This window comes from Cephus cinctus, unplaced genomic scaffold (genome assembly GCF_000341935.2).
Source record: "Cephus cinctus unplaced genomic scaffold, Ccin1 Ccin1_scaffold0160, whole genome shotgun sequence".
Classification (NCBI taxonomy): Eukaryota; Metazoa; Arthropoda; class Insecta; order Hymenoptera; family Cephidae; genus Cephus; species Cephus cinctus.
The window spans coordinates 3631544-3642384 of NW_014332886.1; the positions used below are offsets into that span (position 1 = coordinate 3631544).

The 10841-nt window shown below is 43.7% G+C and overlaps 1 protein-coding gene across 1 annotated transcript in view; it reads right to left on the reverse strand.

The window, feature by feature from the left end:
- Positions 1–10841, reverse strand: part of LOC107263585 (basement membrane-specific heparan sulfate proteoglycan core protein) — a 108232-nt gene that overhangs the window by 77833 nt on the left and 19558 nt on the right. The window lies entirely within an intron of this gene.

Below are 10841 nucleotides of genomic sequence, written 5' to 3' on the forward strand. Positions count from 1 at the left end.
AAAAAAAAAAAAAAAAAAAAAAAAAAAAAAAATATCTCTCCCATACCCGATCCACATATCGCTAAATTATTCACGTACAAGTAAAAAAGGAAAAATCTTAGACTATCCGATGACTCATTAATATTTATCTCTCGATTTTGAGTCATCTACAAAAATCTTATAAATAGCACCCACAGCCGAATGTGTATATAACCTATAACCAAGCTGTTTCGCAGTACGATAAATCATAAGAACCGGCAGTCCGAGTATGTAAAGATCCTTTGACCGAGTTAAAAAAATGTATTTCCAAAATTCAAAAATTTTCTCCATCCGAATCACCGGTGAGAAATGAGGTTTTTTTTTAATAAATTTTCTAACGTCCATCAACCTTCTTCGTATACATCAAGGTCACTGCGACACGTAATTTCTATACGTTATAATATTCCTTCATGACAATAAAAAACTAAGCAGCTACTAAACCTTGCAGAAAACGGCGGGAGTTTCGAATTTCGTATGCTCTCGCAAGATATCTTATTTCGCCATGCGACCGGCGGGAGTTCCTGCAGTCGGTAACATCCGCCGCGTAAACGGAATAACAATACGTGAATTCTAACGATAAATACGGCTTAACGCGGGTCAGCCGATTCGTATGGATTATTTCGCAGGAATCTTAAGGACTCCCGCACTGGATTCCACGTTGAATAGACATGGCACGTATGGATACAGCAGCAGCGTTTACCTTCGGGGTACCATAAAACGGCCGGCGTAGTTAACGCAGTATGTATATCTTACGTAAGATCGTATCTGGACTTGATGAGGATATCGACATCAGACCGAGTTTATTAATCCTAACTGAAAAGTAGAGCTAAATATTTGCATTAATGGTCGTCACTTCCCAGTATCTACAGACCCGCCGGCCGCGACCGGCAAACTGCCTCTTAGGCTTCTGCATATACAAAATATTACCCGAGGAGAGAAAGATGGGAAAGAGGTCGTGATAAAATTTTAAACCGAGCCAAATATGGCGTACGCTCCACACAATAACCTCTATAACGGAAAGGCAAGTCAGTATTCGTAGTAACTTACGTCAACCTACTTGTTCTGATTTACAGGTCCTTATCGCACGAGCGAAACGTCCGCGCAAAGATGTTTCGCGTAAATCGACATGCATTGTAATGAATGAGAAAATCAAAACTTGATGAAAAAAATTATTTACTAGTACAGAACCCGGCGGAGCGTCGAACCCGCATGGTGACCTTGGTAAATAATCGCGCGACCAAAAGACGCCGTCGATATAGATACCATAATCGATGTGATTTGAGAACGCTGATCGTAAAATCGCACGTGCTCGACGTTGCCGCTTTTACAAATTACAATATGGCAGCGAGAAGTTGACGAGCGCGAAATATTAAGTTCAAATTCGTGGCTATCCGTGTCCTCGCTACGACTTGGCTATTCCGGCTGAGTTTTACACGGGATTTCCTGGCTAAGTCGACTCTGCGATCCTTCCGCGGCCAAAGTACGTGCTCATGCTTGGACAAAACACTGTTTTCTTTTGTCTATGCTCGAAGAATTGTTAAAACGTGGATATACGGACGTACGAAAATGGCGGATGCGCACGCGCCAGGATGATTCTATGCGAAAGATAAATTTCAGGAATCTACTTGTGGTTAAGCCGCAGCCCTATTTTACCGCAGGATATTTTTTTTTCATGCGATAAATGTAGGCCGTGTTTACCATACGACTCATAACAGATAAGAGAATTCTTTCCTCTCTCTTGTTTCTGTCACATTGTCACACTTGCTTATTGTGTGTGTATATACTATATATACATATAGATATAACATATGTGTATATTCGAGACCTTATCTCATTAACACTGGAACTCCCAAAGAGTTCTCCCATCGGAAGTTCTGGGTATGCCGGTTCGAGTCTCCGCTCCTAAATAAGACAAAGGGCTCGAATTGCGTGTATGATTGAAGTTTAACAATTAAACAAAGTCACGTAAATCCGAGCATTCTATCTTAAAACAATGAAGAGAACATAAGGCTAAACATGCGCTCGGATACAGAATTTACCGGTTGGCGACCGAATAGTCTTTTTAACTCTCGATTTCTGCAAGAATTCAGCGATCGCCAGTTAAACATATCCGAAAAAAAAATTCATATAAAAGACAAACGAATAGCTGAAAAAAATGTCGATTGTCGAGTGGCAGAATTCTGTTTAAAAAACAAAGAAGATATATTCACTTTCAATCTTTTTACGACCGGTTAGCCGGGTTGAGTGAAACTATGCGCGAGAGTGACGTACAGGACGGACGTCGGTACAACAGGGGTATGACGTACCGACGGGGCAGAAAATTTTTCCGAAAAGATCCGCCGTCTTTGATCCGGCGCGCTCAACACTTGCGCAGCTGTTAATACTGGCACGTCGACAACGGGGTCTTTGCGGGAAAGCTTGGCGGTAATTAACGTTAAAGTTTTGTCGCGAAACTTCGAGCCTTACGGGCGGATTCTCATAAAAGCGGAGGGGTACGGCGAGGGTCTACGGAACGACGCCGGTCGACGGCAACGTGGCTAAACGCACGATAGCGGGTTCAGGGGGGACGCCGTGAAAACTCTTCTCGCGGTTGACCAATGGTGGCGGAGGAGATAAGTCGATAGGAAAATCGCCACTGTCCCACGATTATGAAATTTTATTAAAGCGGAATAGCAAGAGAGGTCAATTAACGATCGTCCCCAAGTGCCCTTAGGCAAATGAGGTCGTTCAACTGGAAATAAAAACCAGATCCAGCGGATGACTCACCGTGAGAAACTGGTCCTGAAAAATTGCTACACATCAAGCCCCGATGCGCCTTAATCGTTCGCGCATTGATATCGGCAAAGCCGACAGCACGATCTGGGCCAAAGTTAAGACCAAGTGACACAAGCGATTGCGTCCCATTTTCAATGACAAGCATAACGTTGCAATGACGCGGCTAAGGGGATCCAAGTGAAAAGTGAAATTATTCCAGCGAAGGATACCAGCTGGTCGTGCCGAATGATTGTAAGGCGGATCAATAATCCGATTGTAAAAGTTCAAAAAGTGATTCGGCCCGAAGATCGGGCAATCGTCCGCGCTGCCTTTCTACGGACTTCTCCCCGCAGCTACTACTGTACAGTGCTTGTGCGTATAGTCGATTCACGAGTTCCGCGTCCTTTTTTTGACATTTACGCGAGCGACGCAATCCACAGCGAGTGACAGGTGGTCTTTACGTAAAATAATGTGAATATATACTAAGAATGAAAGACAATATATATTTAGTGAGAAACCATGCGTATCCATACTTTTGGACAAACATCTTACGTAGTGATAAGAAAAAGAATTCCCGGACCGACTACAGATACCCGCGGACACAGGACGAACGCAACCGCGATACGACGGCTTATAATTAGAGACTGAACGATCTAAAGGTCAGACCTTGCGATCGAGCGTATCATCTCAGCGAGCGTGTAAAGACAAATTTTCAATGACCTCTTGCGCGAAAGTGGATCTGGACCGAGACACGATTGTGGAAAAAAAGAGGAAAAATGAAATAAAACAAAAACACGATAACTCATCTACGCGGTTTATGCGAGAGCCAAAGAGCACACGTTTACGCCACGAGGTTAAACATGCAAACGAGCTACGGTAAGATACCGCGTCATGGAGTCATTACTGATTTACGGGACGTTGCCGAGAAATAATTTATTTTCGAAAAGAAACGAATCACAGCGGACATGCAAATGTATAGGCAGCATCGATGCAGTGACGTAACGGGTCACTTCGCACGTCAGGTGTTAATTACTAAATGACATTTTGAAAATCGGTATAGCCATACGTATGTAAGATAAACAGAAAGAAAAAAAGAGAACGAAAAAATATAAAACGAAGAAACCTTCGGAATAAATGATTGGTGTAAGAAAAAAAAAGCTCTTAAAAGAAAGCACAAGTTACCCAAGCCGTCGTTAGGTAGAGATTCGCGTGAAAGAATCTCAAGTACGAGATGCGCCTTGAGGCCGATACCAGCGGTTAGGGCACGTGTTAGTATGTATGGTATGAGTATGATAGGTGGACGACAGTGTGTGCATCTGCGTGAAAAGTGGAATAGGGTGGCGGGGGGCTGGGATGGCCAAGAAAAATCCCCAATTTAAGGGACTTCTCGGCGGCGTCAACTTAACGAAAATATACGTTGGCCCGTCGGACGTGCGGGGTTTGCCGAAGAAAAGAGTCCGAGGAGGAGAGGTGGAAGGAGAGGTGGAAGGAGGGGTGCCCCGATCGTCTTTTGTCTTAAGCCGGGGTATATTAATGTGAAGAACATGTTACAAGAGAGCAGCGTGAGACCTCGGCCCCTTTGGAATACTAACGAGACCCGCCAAATCTCCTAACGGAATACTTCGTTTAACCGCGCCTTTGCATTTTAACAGCCTCTCACCGTCAGGAGCAACTTCCTCTTTGCTTTTGCTTCTTCTACTTCCTCCAACCTCTGCCGCTGCTTATACCTCTTATGGCTCTCCTTGCTATTCCTCGCGCACCGGTACAGCGATCTTTGGTCCAGGAGTCAGTCAATTTGACCAAGTCTAAACTGTTACCCGGTAAGCCCGCTAACTTTTTCGTCCAATTTCCTTCTTCTTTTTTTTTCCTCCTCTCTCTCTCTCCTTCTACATTTTACTTTCTACCGACTTCCTTAGCGTAAAGGCTCTCGGAGCTGGTCCGAGCGAATTTCGAAATTAAGTAAGAAGCTTTTATCGAGAAGACACTTCGTAACGATGACGGGCCTCGGTGTTATCAGTGTCGTATATCGATGAACCAAGAGTGACACGAACGACATTCTTGGCGACTATATACCGAAGTAGAGATGTCACGTGCCATTCTTCCCAGTAGTTTCGTCCAAGCGGCGCGACGAAGACTCAGCCAGGATGATCTTATATGAACTTTCATATCCCTCGCGGCCGACGCTTCTCAAATAATGCCACCCCAATCCTCTGGACAGCGGAGATTGTCCACCAGTAAATTGCGGAAACTCAGGTCGAGAATGACTTCTCGAAAAAAGAGAGAAAAAAGTTTGGAAAAAAGGAGGACAGAAGGAAAGGAAAAAAAAAAAAAAAGAAGGAACGTGCTCCCGTCAGACACCAAAGCCCCAGGCAGCGGGTACGAGAGTGGAGAAAGCTTAAAGATTGACTCGGTGTCAGGCAAGAGGAATAAATTTATCTTGATTTTTCATTTCCCCAAGGATGCTGCGAAATGCCGTTATAAAGATCTCTGACGATCAATTCCACGTCGCTCCGTCGATTATCATCCGAGTCAAAGGCATCCGTGTACCCATGAGTAGCCCGTGAAAGCTGCACCGTGTAAATCGTTATTATTGTCGGTACGGTGAAACCCATATCGTATCCTTTCGATGTAGATTACAGTGAAACACGTGTCCCTGCAACCTAAATCTGCAAATGGCCCCCCGTTATACCTGTCTTATTCGTCATCCGGCACTCGGAGGGACCAGAGCCCCGAGGATCTTCCGAGATTTCCCGAGCACCTTCTTTTTCTTTCCTTTCCCCGCCGGAGCACGCGATGAAACCCGAAGCGATGAGTGGCGGACTCAACAAATCACGAAACTCACTTACCACTTACGACCCCACAGGGGCGCTCACGCCGCCTCGAGACGCCCTTATAACACTTCGCAAGCCCTAAACGTCCCACTAAACGGCCCCGTCCAAGTGCCCGTCAAACTTTCCCACGAATTACAGAATTACGCAGCGTCACCAATCTCGAACATTATTACACTCGCACAAATTACCAATAAATTAATCACTTTTCCCTTCGCGCCCAATACAAACGTGATAACTTCATTCGCATATACAAAAGGCTGACAACCGCCCTGCGACCAACGAGAATAGACGCTCCCTCGCGTATAAGTAAATTATTCAAAATTATTAATACTACTCGATCGTCATTTATTTTGCTTCTGTAACCCAAACGTACGATTATTTAATCACAGTGTAAAGACGACATACCCACGATTTTCGCTGGTACGTTTATAAATTTCGCCGTCTTAATAGGCATAATTACAATATTTAATTCTAGCCGTACATAAAAAATACGCGCTGAAATCTTGGCAGACTCAAGTTTCAAAAAGAGATACAAATTTTTAAAAAAAATCAAAGGACCCGAAACGTGCGTCGCCAAGTGTATCGCGTGTAACAAAAGAGAGAGAGAGAGAGAGAGAGAGAACCACTGACGTCGTCACGGTACGTTTCATAGGACGATCAGCGTCTCGTTTTACGCGAGCAAAAGGCCTGACATCTGTGCTCTAGCAATAACATTAGAAATGCGTATATATATATATATATATATATATGCGTGCATGGAAGCCTCGTCATTTGTTAAATTTAAATCTGCCAGAGTAGAGTATATGTGCTTTGGAGCCTTGTGGTTTCCGTACATGTTTTCACGAATGTTTATTATGCCGTACGGATATAGGATTGTTAACGTTACGTTAAAGTGTAAAAAATTTAAGACCTGTTAAACTAGGTCGAATTCGCACGATTCGCATTCGCCTTTATTCGCGTTTACAAGAGGGATCAGTAACCTTCCCGTATACCCAGTATTACAAGTAACCGAATTCCATCAGGCTAGGCGGCATATTTCCATTGAAAACACAAACCAGCCTGATCTCTTCCCTGTACGACAGCAGGGAATCGTCGATACTTGGACCTATATATGAATGTATAATGGACCATTCTCAAGGTATATACAGTAAAATTGTCCAAGATTTATCTTACGCTTCTCAAAACAAAGATCAGCCTAAACGAATTCCGTCCTCGATAAAGCCTTTCGCTGTCAAGATCCATTTGAAAACACCTTTCTCGCCGATAGGTTAACTTGAGTTCTCCGGATGTCACGTTTGTTTCATCTTTTTTTTTTTTTTTCTCTTACGTTATTTCATGAAAAATATTTCCGACACAAAGCAGCCAGTGTTCCTGACGCGTAACCCAGTGTAACTCCCGTAAAGCGTATCAGCCGAGTGGCCATACATTTTTATTTAACAAAGTCAAACAATTACCCAGGCACTTCCGGCCCCCTGAGAATTCTATACGGTATAAGGTATAAGGAAAAAAAAGATTCTCATTACAGTATATTTCTTTGGATGTTAAGTTAGACGAGAAAGAATTTTAAGTTTGATGCTATTATTATTGGCAGAGAATTATCGAGTTAATACCCTACTGAATACTATAGTCGTTTTTTTTTTGACAGTTCGTAAAAAATGATCGATTATAGCATATGTTCAGATTATATTTTTTTGCCAAGCATTGCAATGCTTGGGAACTGTCAAAAAAACACGTGTTACTCATAAATCGACTATACACGTATTTAACGCTGATCGACGTTCGCGAATCTCACCATTCGTTTCGTCTCACGCATTCGTTTAACCAAAGAAATTCGGGAAGCAGTGTCTTCCTGGAGATAAAATTTTTTTTTTATCACAAAGGATACCTCTAGTATATTTAAACGACGACAATGACATTTACCTGTCTCGATGTGAACGTCAAAAATATTTATCACGTTTCGTCTCCCTTCGTTCGATCTCAGCGAAACAAAAGACGCCTGGTCTAGGTACAATTCGAAAGAATCCAGAGTGACTTTATATTTTGTCAGTTGGCAATATACATTAATTCCCGTGCACATAGCACGGCCTTAATAAATTGTCATTGTCCTCATAGCCCCTTGAAAAGTCAACGTTAAATATTTAATTTTCTACGACCGAACTCACGTACGCGCGAGACGCTATTGCGCGCGCCGTGACGTCACTCTAGCCGTTAAAAATGTCCGATTGTGCAACAAATGATTCATTCGGTAACACCGTCGAATACGAAATGCGCTTCTCGTTATTGACTTGTTAATTTTGGCCTCTACGCGATAAATTATCAAGGTAGATTTCACGCCGTCCAGGTTGAATCCGACGAAGCGTCTCGAAATATCAGCCCGGAATGAAACTTCGACGCTAAACGATGCAATTGAGACATAACCTAAGAACGCAGGTAAGACCTGCCGGTCGCCTTATATGAATTTTCAAATAGCCCGCGTCGGGGACGTTCGCCGATGTCAATGACCTTAGAATGCACGGACGACTACTAATGACGAGTATTCGCACCCCAGGGTCAAACGCCACGAGTCCCTTGACTGCTAAGCGATCTCTAACAGTATCCGTCTCCGATGTTCAGACAGTCTGGACATTATTCGGACAAACCAACATCTCATCCAGTGTCTTCCCTGAGAATCCACATAGGACGTACCACGTGTGTCGGATTTACGTAATTACTTACTACTTCCTATACCATCAGGAAAAGTGTTGGTAACGACGGTAATGCTCAGGCGAGATCATGAAAAAAATATGACCTGAGGTAATTGCGCAAGCAGAGATTACAAGTCCCGAGATGAAAAAAGGAACAACGACTCGTCCAAAAAAAATGATCTGTTATTACAACGTCATCTGGCATTACGTAAACAAGCTTCGATACGTAAAGCAAACGACGATGTTGATAATACTTAATTTGAAAAATAAGACAGGTGATTTTGTACGTGAATAGCGATAATCAAAATTGTGGAACGAAGAGAAAAAAAAAATGTTAAGGCTTCCACTCGTATTAAAAAGTATTTAAGAACCCGAAGCACGAAATCCTCGAAGCCGGATGAATGTGTAACGATTGCAAGGTATGTCGAGTGAGTATTTCGAGAGAGAGAAGAAAACCGCACGAGAAACAAATCTTACACGTATAGAGGAGCATGCGTGTATAAATGACATGTGACGTAACCCCGACTACCTTAAAGAGACAGAAACCGGACCCAGCTATATTTTTGACAATTGACAAATACAAATTGACAAATATAACGTTAACTGAAAAAAAAAATCAATTATCGAAAGTCCTCCTTCGGCTTTCCATTTTCGTCCCATTCCCTGTGAGAGAATCAGAGATACTTTTGTTAACCAAGAATAGAATATTCATTTCGCATCCTCCCGGTGGAACGTTTAGAAACGAGTCGCGGTCCAGCGGGCATAGAATCATTTATTCCAATCGTCACGTGACTACTCGTTCCTCAGTGGTCGAAAAGCTTGAAACCGAGAAAAAAAATTTTTTTTTTCAACGGAAGCTTTAAAATTTTTCACAATTCCCATCCCGTTCGCCAAGTTCACCTCTCGTGTTTGGATTCGCCGTTATTTTCTATCGTACCAGCCCAACAGACTGATCCTGCGAACCCGGTGAAAATTTCCTTTCGACGAGTAACCGTCGTGGCGACCAAAGCTCTTGTTCTTGTATTAAAAAAAACTAAAAAGCTCACGACGTAACCTCTGTCTGGATATTGTGTTAATTGCGTATTTTTTTTCAGACTTCCTTACCAACTTCTCCATATCCAACTTACACACGTCCTAGACGGACAATGCGTTCTCCCAAGCTCCCCTATGAGAGTAACCTGCCGCACGGGCAATGTAAGTCGAACGTAGCTGCGTTCCCTTCGAAAGTCCTAGAGGCTCACACAAAGAGCACAAGACACGAGGGCACCGTTAAACCGTGAGTAAATACATAGCCGGACAGATCGAGGCTCGACGATATTGGAAAATCGTTTTACACAAAGAAGAATGAAGACTCGGAGACAAGTATCGGGAATGGAGTAAATAGACGCAAGAAAGAAAAAAAAGAAGGGCCAGTGCAGTCTGTAGGCGCGTCGCAAGAGCCCTCTTAAGTTGGCACCCGCCTTCCTTATCACCGTAGCTCATTCGTACATACATATATACACAGGTATACAGATAACCATCACCCTTCATCCCGAGAGCAGAGCAGAGCAGCTTACCACGAAACCAGCCCTAATAGTCTATTGTCTAACATCCAAGCGACAAATCCTCATGCCGCGTTCCCAACTCGACGACTCCCGCTCCCGCACACGCTTTGCACCCGACTACATTCTTTTCCACGGCTTTGACCGAGAGCTCTCTCCCTTTTTTCCTCTCCTTATGCAGCATTCTCATAGGCACGACCACCGTTCAATTTCTACCCCAATGAATGAACCGCAGCCCGTTGCTATATCGTAGCCAAGCAAGTCAAGATTTTGTACAGGCCTAACAGGCACGGTGCACGAACAGACCCTTAAGCGCGATACGCACGTGCGTAAGGTTCTCATTGAATTGAATTAAAATCGGATTCACTGTCCATATCAATTTTGTCGCCGATTGTGTATTCCCATGAAAATAATATTCCGAATCGACCACGACGATCCCCGTAGGTTACGAGATTCAAGCTGCGAATAATAAATTTCGATTATCGCTCCTTTCACTGCGAGAAACCGATCGATCCCTGATCCATAAGTCAGGATCGAGAGTTGATAGATCGATCGTAAGATCGCGCGAGGAAGTTGATAATCAACGTATACAAACTCGTATACGAGACGACCGACAGTGTATTATGTTACTCGGTTCGTTAACGATTCCACGTACGTTAATGTCGCTTTCGACATGCATGTGACATAAGAGACGACGCAGTCGGAATCCCCATTAGAAAAAGGCGCGGACGTAGCCGCGATAGCGGGATGGCCCGTGCTGAGAGTCTGTGCAGCGAGAATGAATACCTGTAAAAAGTAATATTCGCATCCCGGGCTCGGCGCTTTGGTTAAATTCATGGGAACGTTAAATGGGCCGATAGCAGAGCGTCCTCGGTTCTCGGCGCTTCCGCAAAGCGACAATTGACGTTAATTGTGAGCTAGGGTTTTACGCCAGTGTGTATCTCCCGTTACTGAGTCTAGACACCAGTATTTCCTCCTTTCGTCATCTTTCCCCTCGTCGCCCCCCCCCCCCC